Source organism: Acinonyx jubatus, chromosome D3 (genome assembly GCF_027475565.1).
Source record: "Acinonyx jubatus isolate Ajub_Pintada_27869175 chromosome D3, VMU_Ajub_asm_v1.0, whole genome shotgun sequence".
Classification (NCBI taxonomy): Eukaryota; Metazoa; Chordata; class Mammalia; order Carnivora; family Felidae; genus Acinonyx; species Acinonyx jubatus.
The window spans coordinates 89413197-89436242 of record NC_069392.1 but is presented as its reverse complement, the minus strand read 5'-3'; positions in this window follow the sequence as shown (position 1 = coordinate 89436242).

Below are 23046 nucleotides of genomic sequence, written 5' to 3'. Positions count from 1 at the left end.
GCTTCCGTTTGGGGAGGGGTGGTCACTAAGTGGACTCCCAGGCCTGTTTTCATGTGCTGTAGGCACGGCACGCACAGGGTCAGAGCATTCGTGTTTCCGTCCAGCACTGTGGGTATCCAGTTTCCCTATTTACCTGTAGCGTGTTTTCTGGGGGGAGGTATTTCTCATCTATGTTTTGAGACATATTTATTCTGGCACCGTCCTATATCTCACCGTCTTCCTCCAGTCTGAGTTTTAAATGTGCTCTCAGGAGACTTGGATCCAATGGGTTTCCATCTTATGGTCTCATTCCCTCTCCCTTCCTCCGCAGGTGGAGAGAGTTGATGTGGTGGAGAAATGCCTTTCAATATTTTTAAGTGCAATATTAACTCACGTCGGATATAACAAGTAACAGTGCAATGAACTGAAGTCAGGAACAGCAAAGCCATTAAGAAAATGTGCCATTAGGGAAAGGCCTCGCGTTTCCTATGGAAGAGATTCACCAGGTACCTACTGCACACATGCAAGGAAATGATTAAAATGTTTATGGCCCTTCTAATTTTGCTCCTTTTAGGAAGCAGAGACTTTTGGAGCCAAAAACATTTCCTTAATTCACTTTATTGGTAATGAGATCTAGGTTTTTCATTTTGATGTGATGGAATCTCAATTCAAATATACGTACGTAGTATGTGCACATAAGTATAATCTAAGAGAGAACCTTCGGAGGGAGCCATCCGCCTCATATAATGTTGGTTCTGATTTCTCCATTCCATTTTTTTTTTTTTGTTTCGTTTTGGGGCTATTTTAAAGCTAAAGCTTTAGTTTCTGTTCAAACCTGAAAAGCACATACCAAATGTTTCCTTATTTATTTTTATGATGTCAGAGGAGAGGGTGCTTTGCCTGTTTTCTTTTTATTTTTTTCCTGAAATTTGACATAAGCAACAGTCTACGATTGACGGGTATTTGTTATTGTCAATAAGGAAGTGCTCACCTTGTGGGTTATCTGCCAACAGAGGCAGCCTCCTGGGTGTCACCACAGTAGGAAGACTTGCTAAACGGTGATGGGAAACATGGTCATTTGGAGGGTGTGGGTGGGATGAGAAGGGACGTGGTGTTTGCGGAAGTAAGCCCTGCGTCGCCGGACTCTACCCTTCCAGCGGGAGTGCCCTGTGGCCCAGGGCACAGAGACCTGGACGCTGGTCTACAGGGAATGATGATCCTCACTCATACCTGGGACAGGAGATGAGGTTTCCTCCTGGGCTTCATGACGTCCCACTGTCAGGCAAGGCTGACGACCTACGGGATGGGCCATTGTCCCCCCTTTGTGGGGGAAAGACACAGGAGTATGACTGTGGAGTCATTTGCTTGTCCACAGAGGCAGGCTGTGTGTTGGGCCTTTTTTCAAGTCTGAAGTGCATGTGGTATAGGCTTTGACTGTGGCAGGGTTCCATTGTGAACATCTGTCCACCCGCATCCTGCTTTTGGCCATAGCCCTGGGTCCCTGACCTGCTGTGTGGAGTTTCTTAGAAGGTATTTCCCTTTCTCAATATAAAGCAAACAAATACCAATAAAAATACCAGCTACCATCTGCAGAAAATATTTGCAACATATTTTGCAGCCAAAGGGTTAATTTCCTAACGTATAAAAATCCTTAAAAGCATCAAGAGAAAAATGGATAGTCCGTGGAAAAAAAAGAAATACAAATGATGGTCAGGGTGCCTGGGTGGCTCAGTTGGTTGTTCATCTGACTCTGAGTTTCGGCTCAGGTCATGATCCCAGGGTTATGGGATCGAGCCCCATGTCCGGTTCCACACTCAGCACGGATCCTGCTTGGGATTCTCTCTCTCTCTCTCTCTCTCTCTCCTTCTGTCCCTCTCCCCTGCTCTCTCTTTCTCTCTCTAAAAAATTTTTAAAAAATGATGGTCAATAAATGTATGAAAAGATGATCAAACTCATTATAACAAAAAAAATGCAAATAAAAAGTGAGGTTTTATTCTTATTCACTTATTTATTCTACAACAGCTTGATACCTTGGTCTGTGCTGTTAGACACACAGATGTTGATAAAACAAGTGTTATATTTGCTGGCCCAAAGCTGAGATCCCAGAGCACTCCTGTCCAGGACACAAGGGCCATTAGCCATACGTGGCTATTTAAATTTAAAACAAGGGAAATTAAGTGAAGTGGAACATGTGGTTCCTCAGTGGAACTAGCCGTGTTTGAAAGAGCCCAGTGGCTGCATGTGGCTGTGGGCGCCATATTGGATGCCACAGTTCTAGAATGCGTGCATCCTCAAGATAGCTCTCCTGGTCTGCACTGCTCCAGACAGACACACAGACAGACTTAAGGAGCCAGCAAAGCAGTGACATAACTTCAAGGTAGAATCAGTTCCATGACAGAACCTGACAGGAGGCGGAGGCAGAACACATCAGGGGAGGCTTCCTTGCTCAGGTTGGCAGTGAGATGGTGTTTAAGCTGAGATGGGAAAGAAGAGAAGGAGGTGGCCGCATTCCAGGAGATGGACAGAGGATCCTCAAAGAGCCTGCATGGACAGGGCTGGGCGCTTGTAAGGAAATGGGACTACCCCAGCACGGCAGAAGCCAGTGAGCGAGGACAGCCTGGGAAGACAGGGGTGGTGGGTAGAATTGTGTCCCCCAAAAGATATGCCCAAGTCCTAACCTCTGGTATGATTGTGACCTTTGTTTTTGGAAGTAGGGTCTTCGCAGATGTCATCAAGTCCACATGAGGTCATACTGGAATAGGGTGGATTCTAGTAATGACTAGTGTTCTCATAGGAAGGACACCTGGGCACAGACAGGGACACAGGAAAGAAGTTTGCATGACGATGGAGGCAGAGGTTGGGGTGATGTGGCCACAGGCAAGGGTTTTCCGGGACTGCTGGTACACAGACCCTGGGAGAGGCAGGAGGTGCCCCTCGAGCCTTCAAAGGGCGGTGGCCCTGCCCACACCTTGATTTCGAAGCTCCAGCCTCCGGGATGGTGGGAGAACACATTTTCGCTGTTCTGTAGAATTTTGTCATGGTGGCCCTGGGGAAACACAGTGGGTGGAGAGAGCCTGCAGGAGTTTGAGGAAGGGAGCACAGTGGAGAACCAGTTCAGGACCTCAAACAAACAAGTGGGCTGATCCAGTTTATAAGTTTGCATGTTGAAAAAGGTAACTTTTACAGCTGGGTGGAGAATGGATGGAAGCAGGAGGCAAGGTTTGTCAGTGTTCGAGACTCGTGTGGCCCCCTTGGTAAGAGACTCATTGCAGTTTTTGCTGAGGTCAAAGCAGTGGGGATGGAGACAGGAGGGCATAGGAGAAATAACTGGGGAATGCAGCCCCATTTGTCTTGAGTCTTGGGGTGGAAGGCTCTTGGTGACCCCCCATCAGGTGATATGGGTAAGTTTAGTGGGGAAAACCAAGTCTGCTTTGGACTTACAAGCTTTGAGGAACTTGAGATATCTAGTTGGATATGTCAAGCTGTAGTATATACAGCTGGAATTCGGATGAAAGAGGAGGCTTGAGATGTAAATTTGGGAGTTTGAGCCTGTGTCAAAATGTTATTTACATTATTTGAAAAAAAAATTTTTTAATGTTTATTTATTTTTGAGAGGCAGAGCATGAGCGGGGGGGGGGGGGGGGGGAGAGATATGGAATCTGAAGCAGGCTCCAGGCTCTGAGCTGTTTGTTAGCACAGAGCCCGACAAGAGGCTTGAACTCATGAACTGCAAGACCATGACCTGAGCTGAAGTTGGACGCTCAACCTACTGAGCCACCCAGGCGCCCCTATTTACATTCTTTTTTTTTAAAACAAAGTTTATTGGGGCGCCTGGGTGGCTCAGTCAGTTGAGCGGCCGACTTCGGCTCAGGTCATGATCTCGTGGTCTGTGAGTTCGAGCCCCACGTCGGGCTCTGTGCTGACCACTCAGAGCCTGGAGCCTGTTTCAGATTCTGTGTCTCCCTCTCTCTCTGACTCTCCCCCGTTCATGCTCTGTCTCTCTCTGTCTCAAAAATAAATAAAAACATTTAAAAAAGTGTATTTATTTATTTTGAGATATATAGAGAGAACCAGCCAGGAAGGGACAGAGAGAGTAGGGGACAGAGGATCCGAAATGGACTCTGTGCTGACAGCAGAGAGTTCATTGCAGGGCTCAAACTCACAAACCGTGAGATCATGACCTGAGCCAAAGTTGGATGCTTAACTGAATGAGCCACCCAGGCATCCCTACGTTCTTGGAAATTAATGCAATGGCTCCAGGAGTAGGGTGGAGAGGAGGGGGGACCCAGGACCCAGCCCTTGCAAATCTCCATTGTTGACATCTGAGTCAAGTAGCAGGAGCCAGCAGAGCACAGAGGTGCAGAGAGACAGGGGCAGGGGAGTGGGAAAAAGCACTCTTGATGTGTGATGTGTGATGTGTGATGTGTGATGTGTGATGTGTGATGTGTGATGTGAAGTGATGTGTGGCTGAAGCCAAAGATGAAACTCTGCCAGGAAGCACAACATTATTTTACCTTTTTTTTTTTTTTAATTATTTATTTTGAGAGAGAGAGTGTGTGAGCAAGCGAGGGGCACAGAGAGAGGGAAAGAGAGAATCCCAAGTAAGCTCCACACTGACTGTGGAGGCAAACTTGGGGCTCAAACTCATGAACCATGAAATCATGACCTGAGCCGAAATCAAGAGTCAGATGTTTAACCAACTGAGCCACCCAAGCACCCCGACGGTATTTTTCAAATACCCTAATGTCAAAATCTTTTAAATAAATTTTTAAATGTTTATTTTTGAGAGAGAGGGAGAGCATGAGCAGGGGAGGGGCAGAGAGAGAGGGTGACAGAGGATCTGAAGTGGGCTCTGTGCTGACAGCAGAAAGATCCATGTGGGGCTCGAACCCACGGACTGTGAGATCATGACCTGAGCCAAAGTTGGACGCTTAACTGACTGAGCCACCCAGCTGCCCTAATGTCAAAAATTTTAACACTTGATAAAAACCTGTGTTGGCTAGACTCTTGTGAAATGTGCCTCATACCACTGCTAGGGGCAAAGTCACATGTATACGATGCTCATTTATTCATGGTAGCATTGTTTACAATAATAAAATGCACCAAAGGAAAATTCTACAAGAGAATGGAGCAGCCTTGACACTCATGGGGAAGAGACTGGAAATAAGATCTGATGCCTCCTCCCCCACATCTGACTAAGATGGAGCCTTGAAAGTAAAGGCTGAGGGGACTAAAAGGAAAGGTCTTTGAGAAAGATCAGTACGAAAACAACAGCAAGGTGTAAATAATACACATAGTATGCTCTCATTTATATTAACAAGATGCAGGCAAAAGCGTATATTTCACATGCATAAAACTTTTCTGCGAGAAAGTGGAAGAGCCTGTTTCCATTGCTGATGCCTTGGAATGAGTCCTATTTTATTTTTCAAGATTGTTTTAGCTATTGGACTTTAGATCTTGTAGCTATTAGACTCTCTATCTAAATTTTAGAATAATCTTTACATATTTGCAAAAAAATCTTGCTGGGATTTTGATAGAAATTGTGTTAAATGTGTCTATTAATTAGGGGAGAATTGATATCTTTACTCTTGAGTCTTCCAATCCATGAATATGGTATACCTCTCTTTTATTTAGATGTTATGGTGGAGACATGGTGGAAAGGGAATTTTCATTTTATACTTTTACATATGATTTAATGGTGATAGGTGCATGGGAATTTGGGAAGATGGAACAGAGATGGCCCATGGACTGTTCACCCAGTTTCCCCCACTGGTTACCTCATACCTAACTATAGCACAAAATCAAAATCAAGTAGGCACTGCTAGAATGCAGTGCAGTTCTGTGTCATTTTACCACACGTATAAATTCATGCAACCACCGCCCCAACCAAGAAACAGAACTATTCTGTCCACAAAGACAGTCCCCATGCTTCCTGTCTCTCAGGGTCTCTGCCCTCCTGCCCTCACCATCCCTGAGGGCTGGCAACCACTCATCTCTTTTCTGCCTCTATAATTTTGTCGTTTGGGGAATGTTGCATCGTGGCACCATACAGCATGTGCCCTTTTGAAGCTGGTTTTTCTCCACTCAGCGTATCACCCTTGAGAGACGTCCAGGTTGTTGGCATGTATCCTTGGTCTTCTGGTTATTGCTGAGTCAGCCACCATGGTGTGGCTGTTTGACAGTTTGTTCACCTACAGAGATAGTTTGCTTATTTCCAGTTCCTGGTTAGTGCCAATAAAGCTGATATCAACAATTGTGTGCAGGTTTTATGTGGATGCAAGTTTTCAGTTCTCTGGGATGAGTGCCCAGTAGTGCAATGGATTATACAGTAGGTATATGTTTAACTTTTTAAGAAGCAGCTAAACTATTTTCCAGGGTAGCTGCACCATTTTACATTCCCATCAGTGTGTAAGAGGTCATGTTGTTTTCCAGTGTCCCCAGCACTTGGTGTTGTCACTAATTTTCATTTAAGCTGTTGTCATAGGAATATCATAATATCTCATTATGATCTTAATGTGCATGTTTTATTGGTTAGTGATGTGGGATGTCTTTACATGTGCTAGTTGTCATCTGTCTTTCCTACTTGGTGTCATGCCTCTTAATGTCTTTTGCCTGTTTTCTATTTGAATTTTTTTCTAGTGTTGAGTTTTGAAACTTTTTTTTTTTAATTCTAGATTATGTCGCTTTTCAAATATATAGTTTGCAAGTATTTTCCCCCAGTCTGTAGCTTGTCTTTTCATCCCTTTAACAGCGTCTTTTGTAGAGAAAGAGTTTTTAATTTTTTTATCCAGCCCAACTTATAGAAAATTTTATTTTATGGTGAGGGTATCATGTCTAAGAATTTGTTGTGAAACTCTAAATCCTGAAGATTTTGTCCTGTTTTCTTCCAAAAGTTTTGTAGCTTTACATTTACATATCAATCGGTTATTTTTTCAATTAATTTTTGTCTAGAGTGTGAGGTTTATAAAGGTGGAGTGGATTTTTTGCCTGTGGATATCAAATTGCTCCAAACCCTTTTGCTATAAAGGCTGTTGCTCTACTAAATTGCGTTTGCACCTTTGTCAAAAATCAGTTTGCACACTTGTAATGGGTAATTCTGGGTTCTCTATTCTGTTTTATTGATCTGTGTCTGTCCCTTTACCAATACCGCCCTGTCACTTGATCATTGTCGCTAGATAGTAGGTCTTGATATGACGTACTGTGATTTATCTTATTTTATTTTTAAAGATTGTTTTAGCTGTTAGACTTTAGAGTTTTAGCTATTAGACTTCCCATCTAAATTTTAGAATAATCTTTGCATATTTGCAAAAAATGTTGCTGAGATTTTGATAGAAATTGTTTTAAATGTGTCTACCAATTAGGGGAGAATTGATACTTTTACTGTTGAATCTTCCAATCCATGAATATGGTATGCCTCCATTTGATTTAGGTGTTATTTGAATTCTTTCATCATTGTTTCCTAGGTTTCAGCGTATAAGTTCTGTGCATATTCCGTACATAAAATACATCTCACTATTTTTTGAATGACTATAAATGTATTTCACTTTTAATTTGCTCCCACATGGTGATTGGTACTACATAGAAATATAGTATATTTTTGTGTGCTACAATCCTCTCTTGAGAACTTACTGAACTTTTACTTGTTGGCTTCAGTAGTTCTTTTTGTACATTCTGTGTGATTTCTACATAGTAAATCTGCAAATAGGGATAGTGTTTCTTATTTTCTAGTCTGCATGCCTGTTATTTTTTTTCCTGCCTTAACTATGTGGCTAGAGCTTACAGTACTATGTTGAACAGCGGTGGGATGAGCAGACATCCTTGCGCTGTTTCCAATCTTATGTAAGAAAGCATTCAGTATCTCACCCTTAAATATGAGGTTAGCTGTAGGTTTTTTTTAGATGTTTCTTATTAAGTGGAGAAAGTCTCCCTCCATTCCTAGTTCGTACGAGTGTTTTGTCATGAATACATGTTGAATTTTGCCAAATGCTTTCTCTGCATTAATTCATGTGACCATATGATTTTTATTCTTTAGTCTGTTGGGTTATGTTGGTTGATTTTCAAATATTGAGCCTATCTTGCATCCCTCACTTGCTCATCATAGATAAGTTCACATATATGAATTATAATAGTAAAATTCAAAAATAAATAATAAAATTGCTGAGTTCTCTTTGCTAATATATTTTTAAAGATTTTTATGTCTATATTCATGAGGCATATCCATCTGTAGTTTCGTTTTTGTACTGTTTTTGTCTGATTTTGGTATTAAGGCAATACTGACATCATAAAATAAATTGGGAAGTATTCCTCTTCTATTTTCTGTAAGAAATCGTGTAGTACTGGTTTTAATTCTCCTTTAAATGTTTGGCAGGCTTCACTAGTGAAGTTATCTGGGTCTGGAGGTATCTTTTCCAACAGTTTTCAAGTAAGAAATTCAACTTCTTTAATAATTGTTGGGCTGCTCAAATGATTTATTTCATATTGGATAAGCTGTGGTTGTTTGCACTTTTTGAAGAATTAGTCATTTCATTTGAGCTGTCAAATTTATGTTGTAAGTTGTTTGTGATATTCCCTTATTCTTTTGGTGTCTGCAGGGTCTGTACTGATATCTCCTCTTCCATTCCTAATGTTAGGAATTTAATATAAATAATTTATTTCTTTTTTTCAATCTTGCTAAAAGTTTGTCATTTTTCTTGATCTTTTTGAGGAACTACCTCATTGTTTTATTGATTTTCTCTATTTTTTTTTAATCTTACTGATTCTGTTCTTGTCTTTATTGTGTCCTTCTCTCTGCTCTTTGATTTTCTAGTTTCTTGACAGAGGCATTTAGATTATGGATTTGAGAATTTTCTTCTTTTTGAACGTAAGCATTTAGTGCTAGACATTTCCCTTATTTCATTTCTTTAGCTACATCTCACCAATTTGATATATTTTCATTTTCATTCGTTCAATATTTTTAAAAAAATTGCCTTGAGACTTTCTCTTTGAGACAAATTATTTATAAATTTTGATTAGTTTCCAAATGTTTCTTGTTTCTGTTGTCACTTTACCAGCTCAAGTGAAGTGTAGGCACTATTTCCCTTTTTATGTCCTCAGTTGTTCCTGATTTATATTGCAATTGTCTTAAATGTCTTCTCTACATACATTGAGAACCACATTATACGATGCTATCGTTCTTGTTTTAACAGTCATATGTAATTTAAAAAATCAAGAAGAGAAGGAAAGTCTATTGTATTTATCTATATTTTTGCTCCCAAGAAAAGCTGCTTTTTCTTAATTCCGAATATTCCAGGATTCATCTTTTAGGATTTGATTTCTATTTGAGAGCTCCTTCAGCCATTATTTTTGGTAGGTTGGTTGGCAACAAATTCTCTTAGTTTTTCTTCATCTTAAAATACTTGGTTCTCCTTTATTCCCAGCTATAGAATTACAGGTTGACAGTTCTGTTCTTACAGAGCTTGAAAAATGTTGTGGCAATTTCTTCTGGTCTCTTGAGTTTCTTATCATAAATCTGCTATTGTTCTAATTGTTTTTCTCCTTTAGGTAAGATGTCATTTCACTCTTTGCTGCTTCAAGATATTTTTAAAATTAGTTTTCAGGATTTAACTATGATGCATCTTGTCATGGATTCCCTCAAGTTTGGCCTGTTTGTGAGTTTTCTCTGCTTCTTGAATATGTTTGTAGGTTTATGCATTTTTACAAATATGGAACACTTTCAGTCATTAGCCTTGAAATACTTTTAAAATCCTAACTTTCTCCCCTTCTCAGACTCTGACACCATGCACATTAGATATTTTGCCACAGCCAACAGGCTCTGGGTACTGTTATTGATTTTTCTTTTCTTTTTAAATCTACATTCTCTCTGTTGTTCAGACTGGATAATTTCTATTGTTTTATCTTCAAGTTCACTGATTCTTTCCTCCTTTTCCATTTTCCTGTTGAGCCTATCCATTCAGCATTTTAGAAAAATTTCAGTTGCTATTGTTTTTTAGTTTTAAAATATTATTTGGTTCTTTATTTTAATGTTCCATTGGTTTGTTGAAACTTTGTATTCTTTACATCTTCCTCAAGCATGTTTGTAACTTCTCATTGAAGTGTTTTTATGATGACTGCTTTCAAATCTTTGCTAGGTAATTCTAAGATCTCTATCATCTCAACGTAGGTGTCTATTAATTGTATTTTCTCATTGAAATTGAGATCTTCCTGGTTCTTACTATGATGAATAATTATCGATCATAACCTGCGCATTTTTTGTATTATGGCATCAGTTGCTGGATCATATTTACCTCTTCTGTTTAGCAGGCCTCCTCTGACACTGCTCTGTGATTGCAAGGAAGGGTAGGGATGGAAGTCCACACTCCTCACTAGGCATCTGTTGACATGGGAAGATGGAGAGGACCCACTGTTACTGCTGAATGGGGTGGGGAGCCTTAACTCCCCACTCAACCTTGGCTAATACCACCTGGCTGGGAAGCACTCCCCACTTGGTGATATTGACACCATGGTGGGTAGCCTTGTTCCTACTGTTCATCTCAGGTACCACCCCATGGGGAAAGGGAGGGCTGCCTGTCACCCTAGGATGGGCTGGGAGTCTAGGCTCCCCAAATGGCCTTATTTGGTGACACTGCAGGGGCCAAATGGGATGCCTCGTTACAGTCCAGTGATGGTGGAATTCTAATCTCTCCATTGACTGGCAGGGGTGAGGTGGACCACAGTTTTTTCTGTAGTGTTTGGCTGGAGTAGAATGAGTTTTGTCAATTTTTTTACTCTTATTAAACTGTCCTTTTGTTTTGTGAGAACAGGCTTTTTCTGTCACTAATTTTTTGTCTGTGCCAATAGGTATTTCTGAGTTCCTGACTCCTCTAGTCTAATATCCAGTGTAGTAGATATGAGACAAAAGATAAATCATCATCATCATCATCATCATCATCATCATCATCATACCAGACTAAGTTACCTTGGGTTCCCCTGGCTGGTCTGCTTGCTCCTCTGTAGTGTTTACTCTTTGTGTTTGTTGTACAGGTAATGTACAGTTTGTTTTGTAGGTGATTAGCTGTCCTTTCTGAGAGGAACAAGGAAAAGTATGTTCCATCTTTCTGGAAATATCAGTCTCTAGAATAAAGTTTAAAAGAGTGTGTATGACATCATATTATCTGCTGATCATGTTTGTGCTTCCAGGTCACCTCACTGCTGTCCTTGAAGATCTAGGAGGAAACCCCTTCCTCCCTTCCATCTTCCCCTTCCTTACTTCTCACCCACTGTCCCTCAATTTCCATTGAGTTTTTTTCTTCAAAAAGGACCTCAAATAGGTGATAGTAAAAGACACTAATGAAACTTAAATTTTTGGGGGGAAGTTAAAAATGTTTGCATTTTTCTAAGTCCTGTGAAATTTCTTATCCCAGATACTGCCCACATTTTGGAAGAATCTGGATTTACAATATAGTTTCTTGGTGTGAGGCTGGAAAGCTTTAAACAAATGGAGAGAATTGTTTGTTTTAGCTCTGTGAAGAATGCTGGTGGTATTTTGATAGGGACTGTATTGAATGTGTAGATTGCTTTGGGTAGTATCGACATTTTAATGATATTTCGTCTTCCAATCCATGAGCATGGAATGTTTTTCCATTTATTTGTGTCTTCTTCAATTTCTTTCATAAGCTTTCTATCATTTTCAGCATACAGATGTTTTACCTCTTTGGTTAGGTTTATTCCTAGGTATTTTATGGTTTTCGGTGTGATTGTGAATGTGATTGATTCCTTGATATCTCTTTCTGCTGCTTCATTATTGGCATATACAGCCAGCAGTTGCACTACTGGGTATTTATCCAAGAAATACAAAAATGCTGATTCAATGGGTCACATGCTTGCCAATGTTTATAGCAGCACTACCAACAATAGCCAAATTATGGAAAGAGCCCAAATGTCCATTGACAGATGAATGGATAAAGAAGATTTTACATATATAATGGAATATTACTTGGGTATCAAAAAGAATGAAATCTTTCCATTTGCAACAATGTGGATGGAGCTAGAGTGTTATTATGCTAAACGAAATAAGTCAGTCAGAGAAAGATAAATATCATATGATTTCACTCATGTGGAATTTAAGAAACCAAACATGAACATAGGGGAAAGAAAAGAAATATAATATAAAAACAGACAGAGAGGCAAACCATAAGAGACTTTTAAATACAGAGAACAAACTGAAGGATGATGGAGAGGAGGAGGTGGGGGCATGGGCTAGACGGGTGATGGGCATTAAGGAGGACACTTGGGATGAGCACTGGGTGTTACATGTAAGTGATGAATCACTCAATTCTATTCCCGAAACCATTATTAAATGATATGTTAACTTGGATTTAAAATATGAATAAAAAATAAAAAAATAACAATAATGGTAAGAAATAACTAAACTAAACTAAAATAAAAATGATTTTAAAAATGGCCAAAAAAACATTGCCAAGAGGAAGTTATGTCAGCCCCGGGTTTACCCCTGGTCATAAGGAAGGTTAAGCAAGAAGGGTTTTGATGAGGGTCCCTCTGTTTTCTCTCCTTCATTCCACAGATTTTCATTCCTTCAGTTGCCTGGTCACTTTATAATTACTTTCCCGGGTTTTCGCTCAAGCTTACATCAGTGCGTCCTCTCTGTCAACAGTGCGCGTACCTTGTGAGGTGTCTTAGCAAGAGGTGGGGAGATGCCCATGTTCTTTTTGGACATAAAGTCCTTCCTCTCTCCCATCAGGTCATGTCACAGCCACGATGTGGGGACAGCTTGTCCTCTGCCCGCGCATGGGCCCTACTCTGCATCCACAGTGAAGGCCACATACGTAGGGTCTACTGCACATCGTGAGTTAACCCAGATGCTGAAAGGAGCGTGGCATCACCCGCATGCCAATTTAAGGGACAGTGCAACAATAACGCCATGACCAAGGATAAAGAGCTTCGTGCGAGGGTTGGTCCTCAGCGAAAGTGCTCTCGGATGCAACCAAAACAGAAGCACCCATGGGGGGTGAGTCTGTTGTAGAATGAAGTGCTCTCTTTCACGCAGCCATTCACGGATTCCTCATCTGTCCAGTACACAACCTCAAAGACCGTGGAAGCGAGATGGGCCAGGAGGGTCTCTGTTGCAGAAACGTGTGTCAAAACAGGAAAACAACTCATGTTGCAGGTTGCTTTCATATTAAGTCATGAGATGCATGATTTTTCATAAATAAAAAAAAAAAGAAAAGAAGAGAAAAAGGAGACCCAACGTAGACCTTGTCGTCTGTCAGGCTGAACTGATGGGGCTTCAGTGTTAATGGTGAAAAGAAGCACATGCTCTGGGTCTTGGGCAGCCCCAGGCCAGGAGGAGCCCTTCCGAGGAGGAAAGGGGGAAGCCACGGAGATGTGACATTGGCCACCTGCGCGAGGCGAGCCGGATGCACAAAGCCGGCTCGTCCACGAGAGAAGCCAGCCACGGAGCGGAGAAAGCCGCAAGCAGAGGCAGATGTAACCCATCTCCCATAAAGAGCAAGGCCTCAGAAAAATAGTCAACGAGCCTGGTCCCTTTTTGTTTGGCTTTGCTGCCATTGACTAGTTGTCTGAAAGTAACCGATTGTGCGGACCCGAGCAGGCGGGAAGCAGGCCAGGGCCCCGAGCCAAGAGCTCCAGGCAACTTATCAAGAAAGGCTTTTCTTTTCTCCTCCTCCCTCGCCTTTGCCTCTTTTTCTTCTTTTTTAAATTCAAGAACATTTTATTTAAAATGAAATTCCCTGTTAAGTTGTACATGGCCTTTTCTTTAAAGATGTAGTATCTCTGAGAATAAAGGAAGGAAGAGAGGAAATTAAAAAAGCAATGAGGGAAGACGTCTGGCAGCTTGGCCTCTCACCAAGTGACCCTTTGATGGACCACATGGGACTCAGAACAGTATGAGCCGACCAGGGAAGTGAGCGATTTATGGGCCTTGTTTGGGCATTTGATAAGTATCTCTGAACGGTGATGCAGAGAGAGCAACCCTGGGCCCACGATCAGTGCAGGATTCCTGTAAATTATTTTAAGATGAGAGAGGCCATCAAGATTAGAGAGAAATAACCCCCAGGCTCAGGATATTTATGTGTGTTTCATTTTAAAAATCAGCGCCACAATGTCCCAATGATCATTAAGCAACCTGTCTGGGTGTCCTTCGAAAGCCAGAGGATTTGTTCCCTGGGGAGGCCGAGACAGTTAGTCATAAGGCGGGAGGTGAGGACCACTGGTCCACATCCCATGCATGAAACATGAGGAACCCCGGAACCTTGGGGATCACCTGGTTCACTCGGAAGTTCTCCTATTGGAAAATCTCTTGGGAGAACCTAAGGGGTTATCCTTTCCATCCCCGGAGCTAAAGTGTAATAGTGGTAAAATGTGCTGGCCCGTTTAGTCAGGTGACAGGCGTAGACTGCAATCTGAGGTCACAAACGAAGGAGACCTTCTTGTTAATTTAGGGCAGGGGTTCCCGACGGAAGGCGCATTTGCCCCCACACATCCTCCCCAAGGACGCTCGGTGGTCACGACGAACACTTGATTGTGACAAGGAGGAGGTGCTTCTCGTATCTAGTGGGGAGAAACCTGGGATGATGATAGCTTCCTACGACACACAGGACAGACACCACAACCAAGAATTGTCCCCCTCCACGTGTCAAGAGTGCCAAGGTGGAGAAATCCTGATTTAGGGGCTCCTTTGGAGGTCATTGATCTTGCTGTCGAGGACTTAATCTTCCAGGACCACTGAGAAGATTCTGTCCTCAGAATATCTATGTTGGCTCTTTCCAAAGGTCCTGGTTAGCTCTGGTGGTTAAGAAGATCCCACGTGAGTTGTTTTAGCGTAAAATTACTTTTGTTGCACGGCCAAAGGCTCTTCTCCCAGGAAAGCTACGTGTGAGCTTTATATCCCTGACGAGGCTTCAGAAAATCCTTCATCATAGTTTAAAGGCATCTTTTTATCCCAAGTACAATGGGCTGTTACTACAATTGACCACCTACTGTGATGTTGTATCATCACTGGGATGATCATTTCTTTCTATTTTATTTTATTTTTAAAATGTTTTTGTTTTAAATGTTTATTTATTTTTGAGATAGAGTGAGAGAGAGAGAGAGAGAAAGAGAGAGAGAGATAATGAGTGGGAGAGGGGCAGAGAGAGACAGAGAGAGAGAGAGAATCCCAAGCAGACTCTCCACTGTCAGCACAGAGCCTGACACAGGGCTCGAACTCATGAATGGTGAGATCATGACCTGAGTGGGAATCAAGCGGCCCATCGGATGCTTAACCAACTGAGCCACCCAGGCGCCCTTCTTTCTACTTTAAAATATTAATGCTTCTAAATTCCTGTGATCATTATAAAATAACACCTGGATCATCTGGAAAGATCTGCCGACCCGCCCCCTCCAAAATGAAGTCAAGCATAAAGTGGCCTTTGTCCTGCGGGGACCCTGGAGCTGACCCCTGTGCTCCCCACCCTCACGGTCTTAGCGGGTTGGCTCCATGGACACCCTAGGACGCAGAAGGCGCCTCCCATGCTGTCCCGCAGCTCTGCGGACGACCCCCCGCTGCTGATGGAAAATGCCCGCGCCTGTCTTTGCCCACTGAGGCAGAAGTGAGGTCGAGGGTCGCAGCGGCTGTCTGCTCTTGTGCAACCTTGATCGACGAAGAACTTTGGGTCTTGTCGATCTTCACATGGGTCTCGGCTCATTAGAAGCCCTCTGTGGATGCGGCCAGGGTGCTGTGTGTTGACTTTCTGCGGTAGGTAGAACCAGCCTTGGTGGCTCTGGTGCGGCCTTCCTGGCAACGGTGCCTTTGGAGGCCGATGGAATTCTTGCACGACTGATGCTTCCATTTTGACACCGGTGTATTGAATTCAGCGAACCTCTCTGATTAGAGAGGGTACGCGTGGATATCGTGCAGGATGTAAGCCATCAGTTACCCTCACTTTCTTAGCCTGGTGGGTGGATCAGGTGGCCAAGGGGACCCCCCTACTCAGATCCCCTACGCAGACAGCGATCCCCGGGGATGGGTGCATGCCTGTTTGACCTGTTCCAAAGGGAGTTCCCTGGTCCCCAGAGCTGGCTGACTCCCAAGGCCCCGTTCTGGGCAGGCTGGACCACGCGCACTCCCTCGGGAGCTTCTGGTGTTGGTGACTCGGCCGCTCAGTGGCCGAGAAAGCATCCCAGAAGACACCATGGTCTGATGAAGAGAGGCCATGTGCGGTGCCCTCGGTTACCCGAGTCGGGTAACATACGAATGCCATCGGTGGTATTGAGGAGTGTATGTGTTTGTGTCGTGGGGGAGAGGAACACAGCTAGTGCTGTGAGTCCCTAAGAGAAGGAGATTGCCATGGATGATGCCTGTCCTGGAAGGCTTCCTGGAGGTGGTGGATGTGGGCTGGTGTTTGAAGGAACAAAGAATGAGAGAATGATACTAACAATAAAGCTACCAAATGGGGCGCCTGGGTGGCTCAGTTGGTTAAGCGTCTGACTTCGGCTCAGGTCATGATCTCATGGTTCATGGGTTCGAGCCCCACGTAGGGCTCTGTGTTGACAGCTTCAGATTCTGTGTCTCCCTCTCTCTCTCTGCCCCTCCCCCACTTGCAATCTGTCTCTCTCTCTCAAAAATAAACCTTAAAAACAAAAAACTATCATTGAGAGCCAACTATGATCCAGGCACTGTCCTAAATGGTCAGTACGAATAGTTTCGTTTGAGCCTTATCTTTTTCAAGGTGGGTGATATTATGATACCCATTTCAGAGGCGAGGAAGCTGAGGCAGAGCAACAGGCAGGGCAGCATTCAGGTGGGGAATACACATAAGCAGAGTCACCGTGGCAGGACCACAGCTTCGGAAGGAGATTGGTTTTGGAGGATACCTGGTCTCGATGACACCAAGGCCTGTTAGGCATAGGCCGCTTGCCTCAAGCCACAAGACGTCCCAGGAGAGCCACAGGGGATGCTCTCGTCAGCCCCCTGGTCCTCTCTGTGTGCGGGAGCAGAGTGTGTTGGCCTGTCCTGTTGGAGCAGAGAGTTCTTAAAGGAACAAAGGAGGTCTCTGCATGGAGAGTCTGATCCACCTGGGGTGGGCAATCATGAGTCACAGGATACAGAGGGTACTGAGGCAGGTCTGGGACACACTCGGCCCCCGGGCAGCACTGGGCACTCGGGGTGTATGGAGCGTCAGGAAGACTGCTCACTGGTCCCTGATGGACCCATTGAAGGAAATGAGTCTTCACTTCCAATCAATTCACTGCAGAGAATTGTCATCATAAGGACAGCAGTGAAAATGAAAACAAACACATGGCAGCAACCACACCAATCCAGATGCTCTGCCTTCGTGACTCATCCCAGTCATTTTCTGAAGAGTTCGCTGGTTGTTCTAAGTTGGTTTTTGGCAGTGATTCTCCTGGAGATGTCCATGACCTTGTCTTCCCCGACCCCCCGGTGCTCTGGGAATACCCCATGTGCTGCCTCCAGGACCTCCAGGTGGGAGGTTCTCAGCTTGTGGAGTAAGAGATCGCACTGGTTTGGAGCTTCCAATCCCTACGTGGGGGTGGCCTCGCCATCTGTGACGGGGGAGCACATCCTCAGGAAGGCTCTGCTTCCCCGCTGGGACAGAGTGGTGCCTTTGGAGGAGAGAGAGAACTGCCCTTTCTGGCTCCAAGAATTCTTGGCTTCGAAAGGAGATCTTTGGGAAGCTGTCCCTCCTCAGAGATGCCTCGGTGACATTGTTTAATTCCCCAGTTAAGTCCCAGAGGTAACTATTAATGAAACCATTTGTGAGGGGAAAATGATCACTCAAGAGGATGAAAAAGCTTCCCTCTGAGGGAAGCCAGTGTTCTGATGCAGGTGTGACCCCTGGCCTCCGTGTCTGCACTTCCTGCCCTGGTGACTCCCCCACAGTCTACACAAGTAACAAATAAGTGGCTGTCAGTCTGGCAGGTTAAACCGTGTGGAACAGGACGTTCCAGTCCGTGAGTATGGGCGCTGTCGGCCAAGGCGGACTTTCATTTGGGGATTGTTGTGTCCAGAGACGAAAAGGTAAAGCCTATTTGTGACAGTGAGTTGACACGAGCTTTAACAGTGTTGCATGTCACTTCTAGGAGGTACAACTCTTGGTTCCCAAACTCTTATGTCAGAAGTAGAAAAATCTTTGTTTTTTGGTAACCTGATTTAACTCCTGATCGCAGCTACCCTTTCTCCGAGAGTGGCAGAAACGTAGTAAGAATCGGTCAGCCCCTCAGATGCCCCATCCCCTTCCTCCCCTGCATTGCTGGGGTGCTGAGGAAAGCCTCACCGGCCTCTGTGTGTGGCCCCCTGCCCAATCCAGAGGAGCCGTGCTGACCATGGTCCCACCCACGCCGATCTGTACGCGGAACTCGGAGTTGTCTCTCTCAGCGTGTGCTCCCTGCTGCCTCTGCTGTTGCTTCCATGGCACTCTGTGGTTTGCTTTTCCCACATAGCAGAGGATGGAAATCTCCAGAGACTAGTCATGGGCTTGCTGACCCAGACCACAGATCTCCATCCACGTCCGCAAGACGTCCCCTCTGCGTCTTGCCCAGTGCTCCGTCCCAGGCGCTGGGGAATTGGGGTCTCACAGACTCCTTCCCGGTTGTGCAGCCTCCCAAGAGCCTGACACCGTGCTCTCTCCTCTTTTCGTCTCTCCCTGTCTTCCTCCTCTCTCCCTGCAAGCCACGAGGTTTTTCCCTAGTCTGAGGATGTGTTGGGGTGGATGGCTGGGGACCCAAGTGCACCTGTCCTGAAAACCTCCTAGTGTCTTGGCCTGCTGGTTTCTTCCTCCAAGGGACTACAGTTCTGGAATGCACGGGCAGGAAGACATTCATAGGTTCTTTCCTTCCTCCTCTGCAAATTCTTTCCCCGAGGAGACAATAAACACAGAACATATAGGTGCTTGACTGGGGGTAGGAACAAAAGACAGAAAGGAATCAGCAGAGAAAAGAAATACGGCAATAGTTAAAAAAAAAAAATACTATCTTGCCATTGCCAAATGCAGCATTTGGGCATACGATGTATGAGTGAGTGACAGGCGCATGAAGGTTGTGTGGTGACGTGAAGTCCAGCTCTGGTCTTCGCGTCCGCAGGAGATCGATGCAGCGTGTTGGCCAGCTTGCCTCCAAGAGACATTGCTTCGGGACGTGCCGAATGCAAATTTGTTCTGTACCTAGAACACTTGCTTCAAAGCAATACCCACAGGAAGGGCTGGTTTTTACTTTATATTTTTACCAAAGGGTTTGGTTAGCTGAAATCCTTTAGGTTTGTGCGTCCCCCCCACTCCACCCCAGCTCTGGGTCTGTACTAACGTGCACGTGTTTCTGTGCGGAAGGTGAGCTGAATCTTCCGCTCAGGATTATAAATCAGGTTTAATATATGTATTTACATTCTTAGGTATATTTTCCATTTGCTATTTCTTTTCTTTTAAGGAGAATACCGAAGGGCATGCCAAATTCAAAGACACAGCACAGAAGCCACTCTGGCGGGACAGGATATCTCTGTGACTTGGACAGACGTCCCTCAAAAAGATTTACAAACTCTGTTTAAGAAACGGGGCCGTTTTCACAGAGAGGAACCTAAACTCTAGGCCAGCATCACTGTAATGAAACTTACTCTAGAGGCACCAGAAGCTCTTTTTTGGGGAAAAATCTTACGATAAACCTATCAAAACCGAGCCAGATTTGGCAAACTCCTAACACAAATTTGTTTTCCTTTTCAGATACTCTTTCTGCAAACTTTCTACAACTTGTTGTACCCACTCAGTTTGTTTTTTATTGTGGGCAAAACATACACATAAACCTAAAATGTGCCATTTCCTCCATTTTAAGGTGAATAATTCAATGGCTTTCAGTTCCTTAGTTGTGCCGGACACATTCCAGGTGCTCAAGGGCCAAATGGCTAGTGGCAATGGCACCAGAAGGTGCAGACCAGGGGGCCCTGTCGCACAGTGCTGTGCTGGGCGGATCTGGAGTGACTCCCACTCGCGAGTTTCAGAAGCCCTGAGGCGGTGGTTGAATCTTGAGAGAGACAGGTTGAAGGGTTTGGCAACACCCCTTCTAATTTCTAGGCTCACTGAGAAGCAAAGACTCAATGACAATGTATTTCATGAGACAAAACAAAATTCTGTCTTAGAAAAGAACTACTTTCTATTCATTTTTACAGGATAAAAGTCTTTTATGGGGCATCTGGGTGGCTCAGTTGGTTGAGTGTCAGACTCTTGATTTCGGCTCAGGCCATGGCCCCAGGGTCATGGGATCGAGCGCGACTTTGGGCTCTGTGCCGAGTGTGGAGACTGATTCTCCTTCTCTCTTGCTCTGCCCCATCTCCCCAACGTGCTCGTGCTGTCTCTTTCTCTCTCTCAAAAGACACTAAAAAAATCTTTTACAATGATGTATTAATTTTGGAATTTATAAACGATGAAATTAGGCTTTTGATTTTTATTTATTTATTTATTTTGAGAGATAGGGAGCGAGAGCAGGGGGAAAGGAGAGAGAGAGAGAGACAGAGAGAGAGAGAGAGAGAGAGAGAGAGAGAGAGAGACAGAGAGAGAGAATCCCAAGCAGGCTCTGTGCTGTCAGTGCAGAGTCCAAAGTGGGGCTTGCTTTTATCAAGTGTGAGAGACAGGTGCCTAACTGACCGAGCCACCCAAGCACCCTGGCATTTGATTTTATCTTACAGGATATGCTCAAATAATTAACATTTTCTTATGTTCTAAACATTGCTGTTAAGCACTATTAATGATGTTATATAGTGTCTTTTATGTTAGTATTTGCTTCATAAATTAAGTGTAGAACTTGACATTGGAAAAAAGATTTGTCTTTTCAACAACTCTGATGTCGTTAGAAAACGATAGGTTTCACATCTGACTTGACTCCCAGGAAGCTCAAATTCAGAATTCAGTTAAGTATCCAACCCCTGACTGCTTGTACATTTATTTACTCATTTTACCTTTTTTAGTTACCTGACTTCTTTCTTAAATGCTTGTTTCAAAATTTTCACGTGCATATGTATATTTTGCAGTTGTAAGCTCCCTAAAAATATTTTGGGAAGTAGACAAATTATGTATAATAAGGATGCATTAGCATTTATCTCGGAATTATTCAGAAATTCTCAGAATGTTATGTCCTATGTGGTCTTCGTATAGAAGCTTGTCGCTCATTAAAAAGAAGTACAGTGAAACCTTGGGTTGCGAGGAACGTGTTCTGCGAGTGTTCCGCAAGACAAGCAAACATTTCTACCACATTTTAACTCGATAAATGAGCCACGTCTCGCAATATGAGTGGTACGTGACACCGAACGTCACACGATCACAACTGAGCCAACGGTTCTTGAAATTTGCTTTGATACACGAGTGCTTTGGGTTACAAGCCTGTTTCCAGAATGGATTATGCTCGCAAGCCAAGGTTGTACTGTATCCGTGTGCTTTTCATGGGCACAGATTCTAGGATGTGATGTAGTCTTTGTAGAAGAAACAGATGCAGCTCCTCATCAACCTCTTGGACCACTTGTCCCGCCCGTGTGTCTGTGTGTCAGGGGGGGCTCACATGGGCATCATATACACACTCCGTGGCTGTGCTGGAACTGCCAGCCGTCGTACTGAGCTCTGGGTCTTTATTTCTCCATAGGCACGTCTTCTTTTACGTTCCATGTTTCTATTGTTTTGGTTGTCTTGAAATATTTCCCCCAAAAGTCTTTGAGAGCCCCATTGAGCTCACCGTGACCTTGGGTTATCTGAGAGTGTGTGTGTGGCCCAGGGTGTGGGGCCAGGTGAGCGTTCAGCACCTGGGTGTAAAAACCAGTGAAATGGTTCCATAAAGCAGCAGATAGTCGAGCCAGCAGGACGCACGACTGACGTCCACCCTTCCTTGGGTGTCTGTTACGTGCCAGGGATTAGGACAGAGAAGTTCATCGGTGCAGTAAGATCCCTGTCATCAAAAACTTTCTCTGCTGGAGGAAACAGGCGTTGTAATATAACTCAGTCATCTGTTGATGTGACCAGTGTCAGTGTTTTCGTGAGAAAACAGCATGACTCCAAGACTCACTTTGCCACTCAGGGAGCCCACCATACAAGGGTGAGACACCGAGCCCTGGGCACGTGGGCCATGCGCTGTGCACTCTGGAGGTCACCCGGGGACAGGCGTCACCCTTGCCGTCACCCACTTGTGGGTTGGGATGTTGCCACTGGCAGCGGATTCTCGTCCATTGCCTGGCCCTGATGCCGTTTTCTGAAGACGTCCTTTGTGGTGAGGTCTCCACACAAATGGCCATGGGGGAGAGTTGGCCGCCAGCACTGCTCTAGGGACTCTGGGTTGGAGCACGGCTCCCCCTGTGGGTTGGGAGTCTAGGAAATCGTTCCGGGTTGGGATTGTAGCCACATTTAAAAAAAAAAATGTTTATTTATTTTTTGAGAGGGGGCAGAGAGAGAGGGAGACACGGAATCCTAAGCAGGTTCCAGGCTCCAAGCTGTCAGCACAGAGCCCGATGTGGGGCTTGAGCTCACAAAGTGTGAGATCATGACCTGAGCTGAAGTCGGACGCTTAACCGACTGAGCCACCGAGTTGCCCCGGGATTGTAGCAGCATTTTCAAACTACCAGAAGATCAGTCTGTTTTAGGAAAGGGAATCATTCCTTCAAGACAATCCACAAAGCCAACCCCTATTGAGGGCAGCGCACAGCGGTGTTTTGATGGGGCCAATGCCCAGACCAGTCACCTGGGAGAAATGGCTGGAACTTGTCTGCAGCCTACCCACCATGTTTCCAGCCCCCTCCTCTCTCCTGGGACAATGTTAGTGCAGGGGATTCATAGGGAGAGACCCATAGTTGGAGCCTGGGCGTTCTTGCGTGTTTCCCTCGACAAACTTCTCTTCACATTGCTGCCTCTACCTGGCTGGGGAGGGACAGTGTCCATGGTGCTGGGGCCTCTGCCCCCCACTCCTGAACGTGCCTGTCGGGAGGGGTGGTGGGCTTGGCCTTGGCTGGAACAGGTCCAGGACTCGGCCAGCTGAGCCATGTTAAGGGTCCTGAAGCAGCAGAACATCCATCTGCTGTTTTTATGGGTTCTG